The sequence below is a fragment of the Bufo gargarizans genome, chromosome 5 (genome assembly GCF_014858855.1).
Source record: "Bufo gargarizans isolate SCDJY-AF-19 chromosome 5, ASM1485885v1, whole genome shotgun sequence".
NCBI lineage: Eukaryota > Metazoa > Chordata > Amphibia > Anura > Bufonidae > Bufo > Bufo gargarizans.
The window spans coordinates 491,584,658-491,609,306 of record NC_058084.1 but is presented as its reverse complement, the minus strand read 5'-3'; the positions used below and the strand labels follow the sequence as shown (position 1 = coordinate 491,609,306).

At 43.7% G+C, this 24,649-nt stretch overlaps 6 non-coding genes across 6 annotated transcripts; all 6 read right to left on the bottom strand.

Moving 5' to 3' along the window:
* Window positions 1-4,566: 4,566 nt before the first annotated feature.
* On the bottom strand, window positions 4,567-4,639 carry TRNAR-CCG. Its single transcript has one exon. It is a non-coding gene; the product is annotated as a tRNA-Arg (tRNA).
* A 1,775-nt stretch (window positions 4,640-6,414) lies between these two features.
* TRNAR-CCG lies at window positions 6,415-6,487 on the bottom strand. The gene has a single exon. It is a non-coding gene; the product is annotated as a tRNA-Arg (tRNA).
* Window positions 6,488-8,253: 1,766 nt separating this feature from the next.
* Window positions 8,254-8,326, bottom strand: TRNAR-CCG. Its single transcript has one exon. It is a non-coding gene; the product is annotated as a tRNA-Arg (tRNA).
* A 1,772-nt stretch (window positions 8,327-10,098) lies between these two features.
* On the bottom strand, window positions 10,099-10,171 carry TRNAR-CCG. Its single transcript has one exon. It is a non-coding gene; the product is annotated as a tRNA-Arg (tRNA).
* Window positions 10,172-11,947: 1,776 nt separating this feature from the next.
* On the bottom strand, window positions 11,948-12,020 carry TRNAR-CCG. Its single transcript has one exon. It is a non-coding gene; the product is annotated as a tRNA-Arg (tRNA).
* An 11,962-nt stretch (window positions 12,021-23,982) lies between these two features.
* On the bottom strand, window positions 23,983-24,055 carry TRNAW-CCA. Its single transcript has one exon. It is a non-coding gene; the product is annotated as a tRNA-Trp (tRNA).
* Window positions 24,056-24,649: the final 594 nt, after the last annotated feature.

The following is a 24,649-nucleotide window of genomic DNA, read 5'->3' as shown; positions in this document are numbered from 1 at the left end:
AAGGGATGTGCGTCAAATTGGCTAGTCCCAGAGCTGCAACGAGATTCGCCCATTATCAACACCACCAGGCCGGGCTTGAGGCTCACCGGCAGCAACCACTCGTCGGTCTGTTGTTCATACCCCGCCACAACTCCTGTGCGGTGTGGGGCCTGTCCCCCAAACATATGAGTTTCAGAATGGCCTGCTGACGTTACCCCGGGCTGTGCTGAAGTTGGTGGTGAAGGTGTGTGGCTGACTGGATGAGCAGGTGAAGAAGAGGAGGAGGAAGCCGAGAAGGAGGAGGTGGCAACAGGAGGCAAAGAATGTTGCCCTGCGATCCTTGGCGGCGGAAGGACGTGCGCCAAACAGCTCTCCGCCTGGGGCCCAGCTGCCACTACATTTACCCAGTGTGCAGTTAGGGAGATATAGCGTCCCTGGCCGTGCTTACTGGTCCACGTATCTGTGGTTAGGTGGACCTTGCTACAGATGGCGTTGCGCAGTGCACACTTGATTTTATCGGATACTTGGTTGTGCAGGGAAGGCACGGCTCTCTTGGAGAAGTAGTGCCGGCTGGGAACAACATACTGTGGGACAGCAAGCGACATGAGCTGTTTGAAGCTGTCTGTGTCCACTAGCCTAAATGACAGCATTTCATAGGCCAGTAGTTTAGAAATGCTGGCATTCAGGGCCAGGGATCGAGGGTGGCTAGGTGGGAATTTACGCTTTCTATCAAATGTTTGTGAGATGGAGAGCTGAACGCTGGCGTGTGACATGGTTGAGACGCTTGGTGACGGAGGTGGTGGTGGTGGTGTTGGTGGTACATCCCCTGTTTGCTGGGCGGCAGGTGCCAACGTTCCTCCAGAGGCGGAGGAAGAGGCCGAGGCGGCAGCAGCAGAATAGGCCGAGGCGGCAGCAGCAGAAGAGGTAGCAGGGGGAGCCTGAGTGACTTCCTTGGTTTTAAGGTGTTTACTCCACTGCAGTTCATGCTTTGCATGCAGGTGCCTGGTCATGCAGGTTGTGCTCAGGTTCAGAACGTTAATGCCTCGCTTCAGGCTCTGATGGCACAGCGTGCAAACCACTCGGGTCTTGTCGTCAGCACATTGTTTGAAGAAGTGCCATGCCAGGGAACTCCTTGAAGCTGCCTTTGGGGCGCTCGGTCCCAGATGGCGGCGGTCAGTAGCAGGCGGAGTCTCTTGGCGGCGGGTGTTCTGCTTTTGCCCACTGCTCCCTCTTTTGCTACGCTGTTGGCTCGGTCTCACCACTGCCTCTTCCTCCGAACTGTGAAAGTCAGTGGCACGACCTTCATTCCATGTGGGGTCTAGGACCTCATCGTCCCCTGCATCGTCTTCCACCCAGTCTTGATCCCTGACCTCCTGTTCAGTCTGCACACTGCAGAAAGACGCAGCAGTTGGCACCTGTGTTTCGTCATCATCAGAGACATGCTGAGGTGGTATTCCCATGTCCTCATCATCAGGAAACATAAGTGGTTGTGCGTCAGTGCATTCTATATCTTTCACCGCTGGGGAAGGGCTAGGTGGATGCCCTTGGGAAACCCTGCCAGCGGAGTCTTCAAACAGCATAAGAGACTGCTGCATAACTTGAGGCTGAGACAGTTTCCCTGGTATGCATGGGGGTGATGTGACAGACTGATGGGGTTGGTTTTCAGGCGCCATCTGTGCGCTTTCTGCAGAAGACTGGGTGGGAGATAATGTGAACGTGCTGGATCCACTGTCGGCCACCCAATTGACTAATGCCTGTACCTGCTCAGGCCTTACCATCCTTAGAACGGCATTGGGCCCCACCATATATCGCTGTAAATTCTGGCGGCTACTGGGACCTGAGGTAGTTGGTACACTAGGACGTGTGGATGTGGCAGAACGGCCACGTCCTCTCCCAGCACCAGAGGGTCCACTAACACCACCACGACCATGTCCACGTCCGCGTCCCTTACTAGATGTTTTTCTCATTGTTATGGTTCACCACAACAACAAATATATTATTTGGCCCAATGTATTGTATTCAAATTCAGCGGGATATAAATTTGAGGCCTAGTATTTAGGCGCTGGGTGACCGGTATGGATTTAGTGACAGAATTAGACTTGGAAATGCACAGAAGCGTGTGTGTGTGAAGTTATTCTGAATGACCCAATGTGCACCTTGAATATTATATACCCTTTTAGGGATAGATTTCAAATAGCTCTGATATAGCAGAAACCACTAAATTATGAAATTGCTAAATTGGGAATTGTATTTCAACCCAGAACAAAAAATGTGCTTTGACGGACACTAAATAACTTTCCCAGCCACAACAGGACAGCGGTAACGAGAGATTTAGCGGGATATGAATTTGAGGCCTAGTATTTAGGCGCTGGGTGACCGGTATGGATTTAGTGACAGAATTAGACTGGGATATGGCCAAAAAATAACCACACTATTGCTGGTTAAATGCACTTGGTGATGGGCGCAGCTTGCCCCTGATGTAGTATATGGCCAAAAAATGAACAGACTATTGCTGGTTAAATGCACTTGGTGTCACAGCTTGACCAACCACACTACTGAGGGTTAAATGCACTTGGTGACGGGCGCAGCTTGCCCCTGATGTAGTATATGGCCAAAAAATGAACAGACTATTGCTGGTTAAATGCACTTGGTGACGGGCGCAGCTTGCCCCTGATTTAGTATATGGCCAAAAAATGAACAGACTATTGCTGGTTAAATGCACTTGGTGTGATAGCTTGACCAACCACACTACTGAGGGTTAAATGCACTTGGTGACGGGCGCAGCTTGCCCCTGATGTAGTATATGGCCAAAAAATAAACAGACTATTGCTGGTTAAATGCACTTGGTGTGACAGCTTCACCCTGATGTAGGCTTTAGCCAAAAAACAAACGCACCATTGAGGGTTAAATGCACTTGGTGACAGGCGCAGCTTGCCCCTGATGTAGTATATGGCCAAAAAATAAACAGACTATTGCTGGTTAAATGCACTTGGTGTGACAGCTTCACCCTGATGTAGGCTTTAGCCAAAAAACAACCACACCATTGAGGGTTAAATGCACTTGGTCGCAGCTTGTGCTGGCGCACCACAAGACACAAAATGGCCGCCGATCACCCCAGAAAAATGTGACTGACAAACGGTCTGGGCAGCCTAAAAACAGTGAGCAATTGAGGATCAGCAGCTCAATGATCCACAGCTGCAGATCGATCAGTTAATCAAGTCCTTTGGAGGAGTTAATCTGCCTAATCTCGCCCTACTGTCGCAGCCGCAACCTCTCCCTACGCTAATCAGAGCAGAGTGACGGGCGGCGCTATGTGACTCCAGCTTAAATAGAGGCTGGGTCACATGGTGCTCTGGCCAATCACAGCCATGCCAATAGTAGGCATGGCTGTGATGGCCTCTTGGGGCAAGTAGTATGACGCTTGTTGATTGGCTGCTTTGCAGCCTTTCAAAAAGCGCCAAGAAAGCGTCACAAAAGCGCGAAGAAAGCGACGAACACCGAACCCGAACCCGGACTTTTACGAAAATGTCCGGGTTCGGGTCCGTGTCACGGACACCCCAAAATTCGGTACGAACCCGAACTATACAGTTCGAGTTCGCTCATCCCTATTCATGACGCTTTCCATGAAACTTAAGTTTTTTGGTCCGTGGATCTGAGGTTTTCACACTGTACAGCATCTGTGGTACACGGCCCTGTCAAGACACAGAATTGTATCTGGTCTTTAAAAATCATATTCATAAAAAGTATGTGAGCACTTTTAAAAATCTCCCAGATAACTTAAAATTAAGCAACACAAATGGCTTACAGAGATTTTAACAACATATGAAGATATTTTCCTCCACAACATACAGTGAAGTCCTGTCTACATTCTCATAGTTTTGGAACTTGATGCTCTAGCTGGAGTTTACTTTTAAAAATCATATTTATAAAAAGTATGTGAGGGCTTTTTAAGCATGAAGCAGATGATTTAAAAAAGAGCAAGACAGGCGAGACCATAATACGCTGCCCCAGATCTACTAATGCACCTACACTAAAAACATGCTAGAAAAGGGGAGTCACTCAATGGGATAGGTGTATTCACAGGAAATTGGGTGGGTTGAACATGCACCATTTTGCAGCAAAACTATGCCACAATTATTGCATCAAACTTAAGCCAACCAATAGTTGGTATAGAGTCAGAGAAAAGTATCTATCCACGCAACCCTCTTTTATAATTCTCAGTGTAAAAAGTAAGATGCTGAGGAAAAAATTCTAACCATTCATATACCAAATATTTTTAAGTCTGTCAATTTTCTCCCCGTAGCTCAAACTCTCGACTTTTGCCATAATCTTTGGCTAGGTGTGAGCAGTGTTTTCCTTTCAGAATGGTATGCAGCCTATTTTCTCATGGCAAAGGTAGAAATTTTTACACCTTTCTATTGGTCAATGCTCCATTATTCTCATATGTCAGATAGCAACCTCAGCTTTCTTATGCTGCTAAACACAGTGTATCATTTGATGTTCTTATTCTTGAAATTGTAAGTTTAGATTTAAGTGGACGAATGGTTCAGCAGCATTTTTCAGTTCCATGGACAGCTTAAAAGTGAGCGACCCAGGTGGGACTTGAACCCACAATCCCCAGCTCCGGAGGCTGATGCCTTATCCATTAGGCCACTGGGCCTACATGATATGGGACAGACAGAAAATTCTTAATGCTGACTATGTAAGTTGTGTGTTTTTAACTCATGTATGCAAATTGAAGGTAAAGTTTCTTGTTTTGTCATTTATATTTTTCAGTGAAAAAAAAAATGAAGACACTCGGGACATTTTTTACTATTCATACGTTAAAGTCTGACAGTCTTCACACCGGAGCTTAAGCTCTTAGCTTAACCTTTAGCTACATGAGAGTGGCGTGTTCCTTTTGGAATGATGCACAGCCTTGCCTATACCCTCCTACTTTTCAGAAGGAATTGAATTTTTAGAGAAATCTTCACAAAGGACATGCTGGGACTCAGGAGATTTGCTTATATTCGACTTGGATCAAAATCTCTTGTCAATGAAAAGGAATTTCTGGAATGAAGATCATAACAATTGCGCAAAGACTTTTAACCATCCAGTAGACACCTTTAAAGTTCAGAAAAACTGGTGGGATTGGAACCCACAAGCCACAGCCCAAGGTCTTACCCACTAAGGCATCACAAACAAGGTTTCCAAAATGAGACACCACATTCATATTCTTGTCAATCCAAGGCAATTGTGTATGCAAGGGCTTTTCAAAAATCATGCAGATAGTTTATAAATGAGTTACAAAGGGTTGACTAGAACACGCCGTCTCGTGCTCAAATGATTGAAACCTTCTCCATTAGGCCTAACTCAGATTTATATGTCAGGTCTGTGGAAATACAGTTCATGTTTTATTCATGACGCTTTCCATGAAACTTAAGTTTTTTGGTCCGTGGATCTGAGGTTTTCACACTGTACAGCATCTGTGGTACACGGCCCTGTCAAGACACAGAATTGTATCTGGTCTTTAAAAATCATATTCATAAAAAGTATGTGAGCACTTTTAAAAATCTCCCAGATAACTTAAAATTAAGCAACACAAATGGCTTACAGAGATTTTAACAACATATGAAGATATTTTACTCCACAACATACAGTAAAGTCCTGTCTACATTCTCATAGTTTTGTAACTTGATGCTCTAGCTGGAGTTTACTTTTAAAAATCATATTTATAAAAAGTATGTGAGGGCTTTTTAAGCATGAAGCAGATGATTTAAAAAAGAGCAAGACAGGCGAGACCATAATACGCTGGCCCAGATCTACTAATGTACCTACACTAAAAACATGCTAGAAAAGGGGAGTCACTCAATGGGATAGGTGTCTTTACAGAAAATTGGGTGGGTTGAACATGCACCATTTTGCAGCAAAACGATGCCACAATTATTGCATCAAACTTAAGCCAACCAATAGTTGGTATAGAGTCAGAGAAAAGTATCTATCCACGCAACCCTCTTTTATAATTCTTAGTGTAAAAAGTAAGATGCTGAGGAAAAAATTCTAACCATTCATATACCAAATATTTTTAAGTCTGTCAATTTTCTCCCCGTAGCTCAAACTCTCGACTTTTGCCATAATCTTTGGCTAGGTGTGAGCAGTGTTTTCCTTTCAGAATCGTATGCAGCCTATTTTCTCATGGAAAAGGTAGAAATTTTTACACCTTTCCATTGGTCAATTCTCCATTATTCTCATATGTCAGATAACAACCTCACTTGACAAACATTCTATGGATACATATGAAGAGCTTTCTTCTGCTGGTAAACACAGTGTATCATTTGATGTTCTTATTCTTGAAATTGTAAGTTTAGATTTAAGTGGACGAATGGTTCAGCAGCAATTTTTGTGGACGAATGGTTCAGCAGCATTTTTCAGTTCCATGGACAGCTTAAAAGTGAGCGACCCAGGTGGGACTTGAACCCACAATCCCCAGCTCCGGAGGCTGATGCCTTATCCATTAGGCCACTGGGCCTACATGATATGGGACAGACAGAAAATTCTTAATGCTGACTATGTAAGTTGTGTGTTTTTAACTCATGTATGCAAATTGAAGGTAAAGTTTCTTGATTTGTCATTTATGTTTTTCAGTGAAAAAAAATAATGAAGACACTCGGGACATTTTTTACTATTCATACGTTAAAGTCTGACAGTCTTCACACCGGAGCTTAAGCTCTTAGCTTAACCTTTAGCTACATGAGAGTGGCGTGTTCCTTTTGGAATGATGCACAGCCTTGCCTACTTTTCAGAAGGAATTGAATTTTTAGAGAAATCTTCACAAAGGACATGCTGGGACTCAGGAGATTTGCTTATATTCGACTTGGATCAAAATCTCTTGTCAATGAAAAGGAATTTCTGGAATGAAGATCATAACAATTGCGCAAAGACTTTTAACCATCCAGTAGACACCTTTAAAGTTCAGAAAAACTGGTGGGATTGGAACCCACAAGCCACAGCCCAAGGTCTTACCCACTAAGGCATCACAAACAAGGTTTCCAAAATGAGACACCACATTCATATTCTTGTCAGTCCAAGGCAATTGTGTATGCAAGGGCTTTTCAAAAATCATGCAGATAGTTTATAAATGAGTTACAAAGGGTTGACTAGAACACGCCGTCTCGTGCTCAAATGATTGAAACCTTCTCCATTAGGCCTAACTCAGATTTATATGTCAGGTCTGTGGAAATACAGTTCATGTTTTATTCATGACGCTTTCCATGAAACTTAAGTTTTTTGGTCCGTGGATCTGAGGTTTTCACACTGTACAGCATCTGTGGTACACGGCCCTGTCAAGACACAGAATTGTATCTGGTCTTTAAAAATCATATTCATAAAAAGTATGTGAGCACTTTTAAAAATCTCCCAGATAACTTAAAATTAAGCAACACAAATGGCTTACAGAGATTTTAACAACATATGAAGATATTTTACTCCACAACATACAGTAAAGTCCTGTCTACATTCTCATAGTTTTGGAACTTGATGCTCTAGCTGGAGTTTACTTTTAAAAATCATATTTATAAATAGTATGTGAGGGCTTTTTAAGCATGAAGCAGATGATTTAAAAAAGAGCAAGACAGGCGAGACCATAATACGCTGGCCCAGATCTACTAATGTACCTACACTAAAAACATGCTAGAAAAGGGGAGTCACTCAATGGGATAGGTGTCTTTACAGAAAATTGGGTGGGTTGAACATGCACCATTTTGCAGCAAAACGATGCCACAATTATTGCATCAAACTTAAGCCAACCAATAGTTGGTATAGAGTCAGAGAAAAGTATCTATCCACGCAACCCTCTTTTATAATTCTTAGTGTAAAAAGTAAGATGCTGAGGAAAAAATTCTAACCATTCATATACCAAATATTTTTAAGTCTGTCAATTTTCTCCCCGTAGCTCAAACTCTCGACTTTTGCCATAATCTTTGGCTAGGTGTGAGCAGTGTTTTCCTTTCAGAATCGTATGCAGCCTATTTTCTCATGGCAAAGGTAGAAATTTTTACACCTTTCCATTGGTCAATTCTCCATTATTCTCATATGTCAGATAGCAACCTCACTTGACAAACATTCTATGGATACATATGAAGAGCTTTCTTCTGCTGGTAAACACAGTGTATCATTTGATGTTCTTATTCTTGAAATTGTAAGTTTAGATTTAAGTGGACGAATGGTTCAGCAGCAATTTTTGTGGACGAATGGTTCAGCAGCATTTTTCAGTTCCATGGACAGCTTAAAAGTGAGCGACCCAGGTGGGACTTGAACCCACAATCCCCAGCTCCGGAGGCTGATGCCTTATCCATTAGGCCACTGGGCCTACATGATATGGGACAGACAGAAAATTCTTAATGCTGACTATGTAAGTTGTGTGTTTTTAACTCATGTATGCAAATTGAAGGTAAAGTTTCTTGATTTGTCATTTATGTTTTTCAGTGAAAAAAAATAATGAAGACACTCGGGACATTTTTTACTATTCATACGTTAAAGTCTGACAGTCTTCACACCGGAGCTTAAGCTCTTAGCTTAACCTTTAGCTACATGAGAGTGGCGTGTTCCTTTTGGAATGATGCACAGCCTTGCCTACCTCTACTTTTCAGAAGGAATTGAATTTTTAGAGAAATCTTCACAAAGGACATGCTGGGACTCAGGAGATTTGCTTATATTCGACTTGGATCAAAATCTCTTGTCAATGAAAAGGAATTTCTGGAATGAAGATCATAACAATTGCGCAAAGACTTTTAACCATCCAGTAGACACCTTTAAAGTTCAGAAAAACTGGTGGGATTGGAACCCACAAGCCACAGCCCAAGGTCTTACCCACTAAGGCATCACAAACAAGGTTTCCAAAATGAGACACCACATTCATATTCTTGTCAGTCCAAGGCAATTGTGTATGCAAGGGCTTTTCAAAAATCATGCAGATAGTTTATAAATGAGTTACAAAGGGTTGACTAGAACACGCCGTCTCGTGCTCAAATGATTGAAACCTTCTCCATTAGGCCTAACTCAGATTTATATGTCAGGTCTGTGGAAATACAGTTCATGTTTTATTCATGACGCTTTCCATGAAACTTAAGTTTTTTGGTCCGTGGATCTGAGGTTTTCACACTGTACAGCATCTGTGGTACACGGCCCTGTCAAGACACAGAATTGTATCTGGTCTTTAAAAATCATATTCATAAAAAGTATGTGAGCACTTTTAAAAATCTCCCAGATAACTTAAAATTAAGCAACACAAATGGCTTACAGAGATTTTAACAACATATGAAGATATTTTCCTCCACAACATACAGTAAAGTCCTGTCTACATTCTCATAGTTTTGTAACTTGATGCTCTAGCTGGAGTTTACTTTTAAAAATCATATTTATAAAAAGTATGTGAGGGCTTTTTAAGCATGAAGCAGATGATTTAAAAAAGAGCAAGACAGGCGAGACCATAATACGCTGGCCCAGATCTACTAATGTACCTACACTAAAAACATGCTAGAAAAGGGGAGTCACTCAATGGGATAGGTGTCTTTACAGAAAATTGGGTGGGTTGAACATGCACCATTTTGCAGCAAAACGATGCCACAATTATTGCATCAAACTTAAGCCAACCAATAGTTGGTATAGAGTCAGAGAAAAGTATCTATCCACGCAACCCTCTTTTATAATTCTTAGTGTAAAAAGTAAGATGCTGAGGAAAAAATTCTAACCATTCATATACCAAATATTTTTAAGTCTGTCAATTTTCTCCCCGTAGCTCAAACTCTCGACTTTTGCCATAATCTTTGGCTAGGTGTGAGCAGTGTTTTCCTTTCAGAATCGTATGCAGCCTATTTTCTCATGGCAAAGGTAGAAATTTTTACACCTTTCCATTGGTCAATTCTCCATTATTCTCATATGTCAGATAGCAACCTCACTTGACAAACATTCTATGGATACATATGAAGAGCTTTCTTCTGCTGGTAAACACAGTGTATCATTTGATGTTCTTATTCTTGAAATTGTAAGTTTAGATTTAAGTGGACGAATGGTTCAGCAGCAATTTTTGTGGACGAATGGTTCAGCAGCATTTTTCAGTTCCATGGACAGCTTAAAAGTGAGCGACCCAGGTGGGACTTGAACCCTCAATCCCCAGCTCCGGAGGCTGATGCCTTATCCATTAGGCCACAGGGCCTACATGATATGGGACAGACAGAAAATTCTTAATGCTGACTATGTAAGTTGTGTGTTTTTAACTCATGTATGCAAATTGAAGGTAAAGTTTCTTGTTTTGTCATTTATATTTTTCAGTGAAAAAAAATAATGAAGACACTCGGGACATTTTTTACTATTCATACGTTAAAGTCTGACAGTCTTCACACCGGAGCTTAAGCTCTTAGCTTAACCTTTAGCTACATGAGAGTGGCGTGTTCCTTTTGGAATGATGCACAGCCTTGCCTATACCCTCCTACTTTTCAGAAGGAATTGAATTTTTAGAGAAATCTTCACAAAGGACATGCTGGGACTCAGGAGATTTGCTTATATTCGACTTGGATCAAAATCTCTTGTCAATGAAAAGGAATTTCTGGAATGAAGATCATAACAATTGCGCAAAGACTTTTAACCATCCAGTAGACACCTTTAAAGTTCAGAAAAACTGGTGGGATTGGAACCCACAAGCCACAGCCCAAGGTCTTACCCACTAAGGCATCACAAACAAGGTTTCCAAAATGAGACACCACATTCATATTCTTGTCAGTCCAAGGCAATTGTGTATGCAAGGGCTTTTCAAAAATCATGCAGATAGTTTATAAATGAGTTACAAAGGGTTGACTAGAACACGCCGTCTCGTGCTCAAATGATTGAAACCTTCTCCATTAGGCCTAACTCAGATTTATATGTCAGGTCTGTGGAAATACAGTTCATGTTTTATTCATGACGCTTTCCATGAAACTTAAGTTTTTTGGTCCGTGGATCTGAGGTTTTCACACTGTACAGCATCTGTGGTACACGGCCCTGTCAAGACACAGAATTGTATCTGGTCTTTAAAAATCATATTCATAAAAAGTATGTGAGCACTTTTAAAAATCTCCCAGATAACTTAAAATTAAGCAACACAAATGGCTTACAGAGATTTTAACAACATATGAAGATATTTTCCTCCACAACATACAGTAAAGTCCTGTCTACATTCTCATAGTTTTGTAACTTGATGCTCTAGCTGGAGTTTACTTTTAAAAATCATATTTATAAAAAGTATGTGAGGGCTTTTTAAGCATGAAGCAGATGATTTAAAAAAGAGCAAGACAGGCGAGACCATAATACGCTGGCCCAGATCTACTAATGTACCTACACTAAAAACATGCTAGAAAAGGGGAGTCACTCAATGGGATAGGTGTCTTTACAGAAAATTGGGTGGGTTGAACATGCACCATTTTGCAGCAAAACGATGCCACAATTATTGCATCAAACTTAAGCCAACCAATAGTTGGTATAGAGTCAGAGAAAAGTATCTATCCACGCAACCCTCTTTTATAATTCTTAGTGTAAAAAGTAAGATGCTGAGGAAAAAATTCTAACCATTCATATACCAAATATTTTTAAGTCTGTCAATTTTCTCCCCGTAGCTCAAACTCTCGACTTTTGCCATAATCTTTGGCTAGGTGTGAGCAGTGTTTTCCTTTCAGAATCGTATGCAGCCTATTTTCTCATGGCAAAGGTAGAAATTTTTACACCTTTCCATTGGTCAATTCTCCATTATTCTCATATGTCAGATAGCAACCTCACTTGACAAACATTCTATGGATACATATGAAGAGCTTTCTTCTGCTGGTAAACACAGTGTATCATTTGATGTTCTTATTCTTGAAATTGTAAGTTTAGATTTAAGTGGACGAATGGTTCAGCAGCAATTTTTGTGGACGAATGGTTCAGCAGCATTTTTCAGTTCCATGGACAGCTTAAAAGTGAGCGACCCAGGTGGGACTTGAACCCTCAATCCCCAGCTCCGGAGGCTGATGCCTTATCCATTAGGCCACAGGGCCTACATGATATGGGACAGACAGAAAATTCTTAATGCTGACTATGTAAGTTGTGTGTTTTTAACTCATGTATGCAAATTGAAGGTAAAGTTTCTTGTTTTGTCATTTATATTTTTCAGTGAAAAAAAATAATGAAGACACTCGGGACATTTTTTACTATTCATACGTTAAAGTCTGACAGTCTTCACACCGGAGCTTAAGCTCTTAGCTTAACCTTTAGCTACATGAGAGTGGCGTGTTCCTTTTGGAATGATGCACAGCCTTGCCTATACCCTCCTACTTTTCAGAAGGAATTGAATTTTTAGAGAAATCTTCACAAAGGACATGCTGGGACTCAGGAGATTTGCTTATATTCGACTTGGATCAAAATCTCTTGTCAATGAAAAGGAATTTCTGGAATGAAGATCATAACAATTGCGCAAAGACTTTTAACCATCCAGTAGACACCTTTAAAGTTCAGAAAAACTGGTGGGATTGGAACCCACAAGCCACAGCCCAAGGTCTTACCCACTAAGGCATCACAAACAAGGTTTCCAAAATGAGACACCACATTCATATTCTTGTCAGTCCAAGGCAATTGTGTATGCAAGGGCTTTTCAAAAATCATGCAGATAGTTTATAAATGAGTTACAAAGGGTTGACTAGAACACGCCGTCTCGTGCTCAAATGATTGAAACCTTCTCCATTAGGCCTAACTCAGATTTATATGTCAGGTCTGTGGAAATACAGTTCATGTTTTATTCATGACGCTTTCCATGAAACTTAAGTTTTTTGTTCCGTGGATCTGAGGTTTTCACACTGTACAGCATCTGTGGTACATGGCCCTGTCAAGACACAGAATTGTATCTGGTCTTTAAAAATCATATTCATAAAAAGTATGTGAGCACTTTTAAAAATCTCCCAGATAACTTAAAATTAAGCAACACAAATGGCTTACAGAGATTTTAACAACATATGAAGATATTTTACTCCACAACATACAGTAAAGTCCTGTCTACATTCTCATAGTTTTGGAACTTGATGCTCTAGCTGGAGTTTACTTTTAAAAATCATATTTATAAAAAGTATGTGAGGGCTTTTTAAGCATAAAGCAGATGATTTAAAAAAGAGCAAGACAGGCGAGACCATAATACGCTGCCCCAGATCTACTAATGTACCTACACTAAAAACATGCTAGAAAAGGGGAGTCACTCAATGGGATAGGTGTCTTTACAGAAAATTGGGTGGGTTGAACATGCACCATTTTGCAGCAAAACGATGCCACAATTATTGCATCAAACTTAAGCCAACCAATAGTTGGTATAGAGTCAGAGAAAAGTATCTATCCACGCAACCCTCTTTTATAATTCTTAGTGTAAAAAGTAAGATGCTGAGGAAAAAATTCTAACCATTCATATACCAAATATTTTTAAGTCTGTCAATTTTCTCCCCGTAGCTCAAACTCTCGACTTTTGCCATAATCTTTGGCTAGGTGTGAGCAGTGTTTTCCTTTCAGAATCGTATGCAGCCTATTTTCTCATGGCAAAGGTAGAAATTTTTACACCTTTCCATTGGTCAATCCTCCATTATTCTCATATGTCTGATATCAACCTCACTTGACAAACATTCTATGGATACATATGAAGAGCTTTCTTCTGCTGGTAAACACAGTGTATCATTTGATGTTCTTATTCTTAAAATTGTAAGTTTAGATTTAAGTGGACGAATGGTTCAGCAGCAATTTTTCTGGACAAATGGTTCAGCAGCATTTTTCAGTTCCATGGACAGCTTAAGAGTGAGCGACCCAGGCGACCCGTAGCTCAAACTCTCGACTTTTGCCATAATCTTTGGCTAGGTGTGAGCAGTGTTTTCCCTTCAGAATCGTATGCAGCCTATTTTCTCATGGCATAGGTAGAAATTTTTACACCTTTCCATTGGTCAATCCTCCATTATTCTCATATGTCTGATATCAACCTCACTTGACAAACATTCTATGGATACATATGAAGAGCTTTCTTCTGCTGGTAAACACAGTGTATCATTTGATGTTCTTATTCTTGAAATTGTAAGTTTAGATTTAAGTGGACGAATGGTTCAGCAGTAGAGTTGAGCGAACACCTGGATGTTCGGGTTCGAGAAGTTCGGCCGAACATTCCGGAAATGTTCGGGTTCGGGATCCGAATCCGATCCGAACTTCGTCCCGAACCCGAACCCCATTGAAGTCAATAGGGACCCGAACTTTTCGGCACTAAAAAGGCTGTAAAACAGCCCAAGAAATAGCTAGAGGGCTGCAAAAGGCAGCAACATGTAGGTAAATCCCCTGCAAACAAATGTGGATAGGGAAATGAATAAAAATAAAAATTAAATAAATAAAAATTAACCAAAATCAATTGGAGAGAGGTCCCATAGCAGAGAATCTGGCTTCACGTCACCCACCACTGTAAGAGTCCATTTTCATAAATTTAGGCCCAGCACCCAGGCAGAGGAGAGAGGTCCCGTAACAGAGAATCTGGCTTCATGTCAGCAGAGAATTAGTCTGCATGTCTTAGCAGAGAATGAGGCTTCACGTCAGCCACCACTGCAACAGTCCATTGGCATATATTTAGGCCCAGCACCCAGGCAGAGGAGGGAGGTCCCGTAACAGAGAATCTGTCTTCATGTCAGCAGAGAATCAGTCTGCATGTCATAGCAGAGAATGAGGCTTCACGTCAGCCACCACTGCAACAGTCCATTGGCATATATTTAGGCCCAGCACCCAGGCAGAGGAGGGAGGTCCCGTAACAGAGAATCTGGCTTCATGTCAGCAGAGAATCAGTCTGCATGTCATAGCAGAGAATCAGGCTTCACGTCACCCAACATTGGAACAGTCCATTGGCATATATTTAGGCCCAGCACCCAGGCAGAGGAGGGAGGTCCCGTAACAGAGAATCTGGCTTCATGTCAGCAGAGAATCAGTCTGCATGTCATAGCAGAGAATGAGGCTTCACGTCAGCCACCACTGCAACAGTCCATTGGCATATATTTAGGCCCAGCACACAGGCAGAGGAGAGAGGTCCCGTAACAGAGAATCTGTCTTCATGTCAGCAGAGAATTAGTCTGCATGTCATAGCAGAGAATGAGGCTTCACGTCAGCCACCACTGCAACAGTCCATTGGCATATATTTAGGCCCAGCACACAGGCAGAGGAGAGAGGTCCCGTAACAGACAATCTGGCTTCATGTCAGCAGAGAATCATTCTGCATGTCATAGCAGAGAATCAGGCTTCACGTCACCCAACATTGGAACAGTCCATTGGCATATATTTAGGCCCCGGCACCCAGACACAGGAGAGGTTCATTCAACTTTGGGTAGCCTCGCAATATAATGGTAAAATGAAAATAAAAATAGGATTGAATGAGGAAGTGCCCTGGAGTCCAATAATATATGGTTAAGGGGAGGTAGTTAATGTCTAATCTGGACAAGGGACGGACAGATCCTGTGGGATCCATGCCTGGTTCATTTTTATGAACGTCAGCTTGTCCACATTGGCTGTAGACAGGCGGCTGCGTTTGTCTGTAATGACGCCCCCTGCCGTGCTGAATACACGTTCAGACAAAACGCTGGCCGCCGGGCAGGCCAGCACCTCCAAGGCATAAAAGGCTAGCTCTGGCCACGTGGACAATTTAGAGACCCAGAAGTTGAATGGGGCCGAACCATCAGTCAGTACATGGAGGGGTGAGCACACGTACTGTTCCACCATGTTAGTGAAATGTTGCCTCCTGCTAACACGTTGCGTATCAGGTGGTGGTGCAGTTAGCTGTGGCGTGTTGACAAAAGTTTTCCACATCTCTGCCATGCTAACCCTGCCCTCAAAGGAGCTGGCATTGACACAGCTGCCTTGGCGACCTCTTGCTCCTCCTCTGCCTTGGCCTTGGGCTTCCACTTGTTCCCCTGTGACATTTGGGAATGCTCTCAGTAGCGCGTCTACCAACGTGCGCTTGTACTCGCGCATCTTCCTATCACGCTCCAGTGCAGGAAGTAAGGTGGGCACATTGTCTTTGTAGCGTGGATCCAGCAGGGTGGCAACCCAGTAGTCCGCACAGGTTAAAATGTGGGCAACTCTGCTGTCGTTGCGCAGGCACTGCAGCATGTAGTCGCTCATGTGTGCCAGGCTGCCCAGGGGTAAGGACAAGCTGTCCTCTGTGGGAGGCGTATCGTCATCGTCCTGCCTTTCCCCCCAGCCACGCACCAGTGATGGACCCGAGCTGCGTTGGGTGCCACCCCGCTGTGACCATGCTTCATCCTCATCCTCCTCCACCTCCTCCTCATCCTCGTCCTCCTCGTCCTCCAGTAGTGGGCCCTGTCTGGCCACATTTGTACCTGGCCTCTGCTGTTGCCAAAAACCTCCCTCTGAGTCACTTCGAAGAGACTGGCCTGAAAGTGCTAAAAATTACCCCTCTTCCTCCTCCTCCTCCTCCTCCTCCTCCTGGGCCACCTCCTCTTGCATCATCGCCCTAAGTGTTTTCTCAAGGAGACATAGAAGTGGTATTGTAACGCTGATAACGGCGTCATCGCCACTGGCCATGTTGGTGGAGTACTCGAAACAGCGTAACAGGGCACACAGGTCTCGCATGGAGGCCCAGTCATTGGTGGTGAAGTGGTGCTGTTCTGTAGTGCGACTGACCCGTGCGTGCTGCAGCTGAAACTCCACTATGGCCTGCTGCTGCTCGCACAGTCTGTCCAGCATGTGCAAGGTGGAGTTCCACCTGGTGGGCACGTCGCATATGAGGCGGTGAGCGGGAAGGCCGAAGTTACGCTGTAGCGCAGACAGGCGAGCAGCAGCAGGATGTGAACGCCGGAAGCGCGAACAGACGGCCCGCACTTTATGCAGCAGCTCTGACATGTCGGGGTAGTTGTGAATGAACTTCTGCACCACCAAATTCAGCACATGCGCCAAGCAAGGGATGTGCGTCAAATTGGCTAGTCCCAGAGCTGCAACGAGATTTCGCCCATTATCGCACACCACCAGGCCGGGCTTGAGGCTCACCGGCAGCAACCACTCGTCGGTCTGTTGTTCTATACCCCGCCACAACTCCTGTGCGGTGTGGGGCCTGTCCCCCAAACATATGAGTTTCAGAATGGCCTGCTGACGTTTACCCCGGGCTGTGCTGAAGTTGGTGGTGAAGGTGTGTGGCTGACTGGATGAGCAGGTGGAAGAAGAGGAGGAGGAAGCCGAGAAGGAGGAGGTGGCAACAGGAGGCAAAGAATGTTGCCCTGCGATCCTTGGCGGCGGAAGGACGTGCGCCAAACAGCTCTCCGCCTGGGGCCCAGCTGCCACTACATTTACCCAGTGTGCAGTTAGGGAGATATAGCGTCCCTGGCCGTGCTTACTGGTCCACGTATCTGTGGTTAGGTTGACCTTGCCACAGATGGCGTTGCGCAGTGCACACTTGATTTTATCGGATACTTGGTTGTGCAGGGAAGGCACGGCTCTCTTGGAGAAGTAGTGGCGGCTGGGAACAACATACTGTGGGACAGCAAGCGACATGAGCTGTTTGAAGCTGTCTGTGTCCACCAGCCTAAATGACAGCATTTCATAGGCCAGTAGTTTAGAAATGCTGGCATTCAGGGCCAGGGATCGAGGGTGGCTAGGTGGGAATTTACGCTTTCTCTCAAATGTTTGTGAGATGGAGAGCTGAACGCTGCCGTGTGACATGGTTGAGACGCTTGGTGACGGAGGTGGTGGTGGTGGTGTTGGTGGTACATCCCCTGTTTGCTGGGCGGCAGGTGCCAACGTTCCTCCAGAGGCGGAGGAAGAGGCCGAGGCGGCAGCAGCAGAAGAGGCCGAGGCGGCAGCAGCAGAAGAGGTAGCAGGGGGAGCCTGAGTGACTTCCTTGGTTTTAAGGTGTTTACTCCACTGCAGTTCATGCTTTGCATGCAGGTGCCTGGTCATGCAGGTTGTGCTCAGGTTCAGAACGTTAATGCCTCGCTTAAGGCTCTGATGGCACAGCGTGCAAACCACTCGGGTCTTGTCGTCAGCACATTGTTTGAAGAAGTGCCATGCCAAGGGAACTCCTTGAAGCTGCCTTTGGGGTGCTCGGTCCCAGATGGCGGCGGGCAGTAGCAGGCGGAGTCTCTTGGCGGCGGGTGTTCTGCTTTTGCCCACTGCTCCCTCTTTTGCTACGCTGTTGGCTCGGTCTCACCACTGCCTCTTCCTCCGAACTGTGAAAGTCAGTGGCACGACCTTCATTCCATGTGGGGTCTAGGACCTCATCATCCCCTGCATCGTCTTCCACCCAGTCTTGATCCCTGACCTCCTGTTCAGTCTGCACACTGCAGAAAGACGCAGCAGTTGGCACCTGTGTTTCGTCATCATCAGAGACATGCTGAGGTGGTATTCCCATGTCCTCATCATCAGGAAACATAAGTGGTTGTGCGTCAGTGCATTCTATATCTTTCACCGCTGGGGAAGGGCTAGGTGGATGCCCTTGGGAAACCCTGCCAGCGGAGTCTTCAAACAGCATAAGAGACTGCTGCATAACTTGAGGCTGAGACAGTTTCCCTGGTATGCATGGGGGTGATGTGACAGACTGATGGGGTTGGTTTTCAGGCGCCATCTGTGCGCTTTCTGCAGAAGACTGGGTGGGAGATAATGTGAACTGTGCTGGATCCACTGTCGGCCACCCAATTGACTAATGCCTGTACCTGCTCAGGCCTTACCATCCTTAGAACGGCATTGGGCCCCACCATATATCGCTGTAAATTCTGGCGGCTACTGGGACCTGAGGTAGTTGGTACACTAGGACGTGTGGATGTGGCAGAACGGCCACGTCCTCTCCCAGCACCAGAGGGTCCACTAACACCACCACGACCATGTCCACGTCCGCGTCCCTTACTAGATGTTTTTCTCATTGTTATGGTTCACCACAACAACAAAAATATTATTTGGCCCAATGTATTGTATTCAAATTCAGCGGGATATAAATTTGAGGCCTAGTATTTAGGCGCTGGGTGACCGGTATGGATTTACTAACAGAATTAGACTTGGAAATGCACAGAAGCGTGTGTGTGTGAAGTTATTCTGAATGACCCTATGTGCACCTTGAATATTATATACCCTTTTAGGGATAGATTTCAAATAGCTCTGATATAGCAGAAACCACTAAATTATGAAATTGCTAAATTGGGAATTGTATTTCAACCCAGAACAAAAAATGTGCTTTGACGGACACTAAATAACTTTCCCAGCCACAACAGGACAGCGGTAACGAGAGATTTAGCGGGATATAAATTTGAGGCCTAGTATTTAGGCGCTGGGTGACCGGTATGGATTTAGTGACAGAATTAGACTTGGAAATGCACAGTAGCGTGTGTGTGAAGTTATTCTGAATGACCCTATGTGCACCTTGAATATTATATACCCTTTTAGGGATAGATTTCAAATAGCTCTGATATAGCAGAAACCACTAAATTATGAAATTGCTAAATTGGGAATTGTATTTCAACCCAGAACAAAAAATGTGCTTTGACGGACACTAAATAACTTTCCCAGCCACAACAGGACAGCGGTAACGAGAGATTTAGCGGGATATAAATTTGAGGCCTAGTATTTAGGCGCTGGGTGACCGGTATGGATTTAGTGACAGAATTAGACTTGGAAATGCACAGTAGCGTGTGTGTGAAGTTATTCTGAATGACCCTATGTGCACCTTGAATATTATATACCCTTTTAGGGATAGATTTCAAATAGCTCTGATATAGCAGGAACCACTAAATTATGAAATTGCTAAATTGGGAATTGTACTTCAACCCAGAACAAAAAATGTGCTTTGACGGACACTAAATAACTTTCCCAGCCACAACAGTACAGCGGTAACGAGAGATTTAGCGGGATATAAATTTGAGGCCTAGTATTTAGGCGCTGGGTGACCGGTATGGATTTAGCGACAGAATTAGACTTGGAAATGCACAGTAGCGTGTGTGTGAAGTTATTCTGAATGACCCTATGTGCACCTTGAATATTATATACCCTTTTAGGGATAGATTTCAAATAGCTCTGATATAGCAGGAACCACTAAATTATGAAATTGCTAAATTGGGAATTGTACTTCAACCCAGAACAAAAAATGTGCTTTGACGGACACTAAATAAATTTCCCAGCCACAACAGTACAGCGGTAACGAGAGATTTAGCGGGATATAAATTTGAGGCCTAGTATTTAGGCGCTGGGTGACCGGTATGGATTTAGCGACAGAATTAGACTTGGAAATGCACAGTAGCGTGTGTGTGAAGTTATTCTGAATGACCCTATGTGCACCTTGAATATTATATACCCTTTTAGGGATAGATTTCAAATAGCTCTGATATAGCAGGAACCACTAAATTATGAAATTGCTAAATTGGGAATTGTACTTCAACCCAGAACAAAAAATGTGCTTTGACGGACACTAAATAACTTTCCCAGCCACAACAGGACAGCGGTAACGAGAGATTTGGCGGGATATAAATTTGAGGCCTAGTATTTAGGCGCTGGGTGACCGGTATGGATTTAGCGACAGAATTAGACTTGGAAATGCACAGTAGCGTGTGTGTGAAGTTATTCTGAATGACCCTATGTGCACCTTGAATATTATATACCCTTTTAGGGATAGATTTCAAATAGCTCTGATATAGCAGGAACCACTAAATTATGAAATTGCTAAATTGGGAATTGTACTTCAACCCAGAACAAAAAATGTGCTTTGACGGACACTAAATAACTTTCCCAGCCACAACAGTACAGCGGTAACGAGAGATTTAGCGGGATATAAATTTGAGGCCTAGTATTTAGGCGCTGGGTGACCGGTATGGATTTAGCGACAGAATTAGACTTGAAAATGCACAGTAGCGTGTGTGTGAAGTTATTCTGAATGACCCTATGAGCACCTTGAATATTATATACCCTTTTAGGGATAGATTTCAAATAGCTCTGATATAGCAGGAACCACTAAATTATGAAATTGCTAAATTGGGAATTGTACTTCAACCCAGAACAAAAAATGTGCTTTGACGGACACTAAATAACTTTCCCAGCCACAACAGGACAGCGGTAACGAGAGATTTAGCGGGATATAAATTTGAGGCCTAGTATTTAGGCGCTGGGTGACCGGTATGGATTTAGCGACAGAATTAGACTTGGAAATGCACAGTAGCGTGTGTGTGAAGTTATTCTGAATGACCCTATGTGCACCTTGAATATTATATACCCTTTTAGGGATAGATTTCAAATAGCTCTGATATAGCAGGAACCACTAAATTATGAAATTGCTAAATTGGGAATTGTACTTCAACCCAGAACAAAAAATGTGCTTTGACGGACACTAAATAACTTTCCCAGCCACAACAGTACAGCGGTAACGAGAGATTTAGCGGGATATAAATTTGAGGCCTAGTATTTAGGCGCTGGGTGACCGGTATGGATTTAGCGACAGAATTAGACTTGGAAATGCACAGTAGCGTGTGTGTGAAGTTATTCTGAATGACCCTATGTGCACCTTGAATATTATATACCCTTTTAGGGATAGATTTCAAATAGCTCTGATATAGCAGGAACCACTAAATTATGAAATTGCTAAATTGGGAATTGTACTTCAACCCAGAACAAAAAATGTGCTTTGACGGACACTAAATAAATTTCCCAGCCACAACAGGACAGCGGTAACGAGAGATTTAGCGGGATATAAATTTGAGGCCTAGTATTTAGGCGCTGGGTGACCGGTATGGATTTAGTGACAGAATTAGACTTGGAAATGCACAGTAGCGTGTGTGTGAAGTTATTCTGAATGACCCTATGTGCACCTTGAATATTATATACCCTTTTAGGGATAGATTTCAAATAGCTCTGATATAGCAGGAACCACTAAATTATGAAATTGCTAAATTGGGAATTGTATTTCAACCCAGAACAAAAAATGTGCTTTGACGGACACTAAATAACTTTCCCAGCCACAACAGGACAGCGGTAACGAGAGATTTAGCGGGATATAAATTTGAGGCCTAGTATTTAGGTGCTGGGTGACCGGTATGGATTTAGTGACAGAATTAGACTGGGATATGGCCAAAAAATAACCACACTATTGCTGGTTAAATGCATTTGGTGACGGGCGCAGCTTGCCCCTGATGTAGTATATGGCCAAAAAATGAACAGACTATTGCTGGTTAAATGCACTTGGTGTGATAGCTTGACCAACCACACTACTGAGGGTTAAATGCACTTGGTGACGGGCGCAGCTTGCCCCTGATGTAGTATATGGCCAAAAAATGAACAGACTATTGCTGGTTAAATGCACTTGGTGTCACAGCTTGACGAACCACACTACTGAGGGTTAAATGCACTTGGTGACGGGCGCAGCTTGCCCCTGATGTAGTATATGGCCAAAAAATTAACAGACTATTGCTGGTTAAATGCACTTGGTGACGGGCGCAGCTTGCCCCTGATTTAGTATATGGCCAAAAAATGAACAGACTATTGCTGGTTAAATGCACTTGGTGTGATAGCTTGACCAACCACACTACTGAGGGTTAAATGCACTTGGTGACGGGCGCAGCTTGCCCCTGATGTAGTATATGGCCAAAAAATGAACAGACTATTGCTGGTTAAATGCACTTGGTGACGGGCGCAGCTTGCCCCTGATTTAGTATATGGCCAAAAAATGAACAGACTATTGCTGGTTAAATGCACTTGGTGTGATAGCTTGACCAACCACACTACTGAGGGTTAAATGCACTTGGTGACGGGCGCAGCTTGCCCCTGATGTAGTATATGGCCAAAAAATGAACAGACTATTGCTGGTTAAATGCACTTGGTGACGGGCGCAGCTTGCCCCTGATTTAGTATATGGCCAAAAAATGAACAGACTATTGCTGGTTAAATGCACTTGGTGTGATAGCTTGACCAACCACACTACTGAGGGTTAAATGCACTTGGTGACGGGCGCAGCTTGCCCCTGATGTAGTATATGGCCAAAAAATGAACAGACTATTGCTGGTTAAATGCACTTGGTGTCACAGCTTGACGAACCACACTACTGAGGGATAAATGCACTTGGTGACGGGCGCAGCTTGCCCCTGATGTAGTATATGGCCAAAAAATAAACAGACTATTGCTGGTTAAATGCACTTGGTGTGACAGCTTCACCCTGATGTAGGCTTTAGCCAAAAAACAACCACACCATTGAGGGTTAAATGCACTTGGTGACAGGCGCAGCTTGCCCCTGATTTAGTATATGGCCAAAAAATGAACAGACTATTGCTGGTTAAATGCACTTGGTGTGACAGCTTCACCCTGATGTAGGCTTTAGCCAAAAAACAACCACACCATTGAGGGTTAAATGCACTTGGTCGCAGCTTGGATGCACTTGGTCGCAGCACCGCACAAGACACAAAATGGCCGCCGATCACCCCAGAAAAAAGTGACTGACAAACGGTCTGGGCAGCCTAAAAACAGTGAGTGAGCATTTGAATTTCAGCAGCTCAATGATGCACAGCTGCAGATCGATCGATTAATCAAGTGAAGTCCTTTGGAGGAGTTAATCTGCCTAATCTCGCCCTACTGTCGCATCCGCAACCTCTCCCTACGCTAATCAGAGCAGAGTGACGGGCGGCGCAATGTGACTCCAGCTTAAATAGAGGCTGGGTCACATGGTGCTCTGGCCAATCACAGCCATGCCAATAGTAGGCATGGCTGTGACGGCCTCTTGGGGCAAGTAGTATGACGCTTGTTGATTGGCTGCTTTGCAGCCTTTCAAAAAGCGCCAAGAAAGCGTCACAAAAGCGCCAAGAAAGCGACGAACACCGAACCCGAACCCGGACTTTTACGAAAATGTCCGGGTCCGTGTCACGGACACCCCAAAATTCGGTACGAACCCGAACTATACAGTTCGAGTTTGCTCATCCCTATTCAGCAGCAATTTTTGTGGACAAATGGTTCAGCAGCATTTTTCAGTTCCATGGACAGCTTAAAAGTGAGCAACCCAGGTGGGACTTGAACCCACAATCCCCAGCTCTGGAGGCTGATGCCTTATCCATTAGGCCACTGGGCCTACATGATATGGGACAGACAGAACATTCTTAATGCTGACTATGTAAGTTGTGTGTTTTTAACTCATGTATGCAAATTGAAGGTAAAGTTTCTTGTTTTGTCATTTATATTTTTCAGTGAAAAAAAAAATGAAGACACTCGGGACATTTTTTACTATTCATACGTTAAAGTCTGACAGTCTTCACACCGGAGCTTAAGCTCTTAGCTTAACCTTTAGCTACATGAGAGTGGCGTGTTCCTTTTGGAATGATGCACAGCCTTGCCTATACCCTCCTACTTTTCAGAAGGAATTGAATTTTTAGAGAAATCTTCACAAAGGGCATGCTGGGACTCATGAGATTTGCTTATATTCGACTTGGCTCAAAATCTCTTGTCAATGAAAAGGAATTTCTGGAATCAAGATCATAACAATTGCGCAAAGACTTTTAACCATCCAGTAGACACCTTTAAAGTTCAGAAAAACAGGTGGGATTGGAACCCACAAGCCACAGCCCAAGGTCTTACCCACTAAGGCATCACAAACAAGGTTTCCAAAATGAGACACCGCATTCATATTCTTGTCAGTCCAAGGCAATTGTGTATGCAAGGGCTTTTC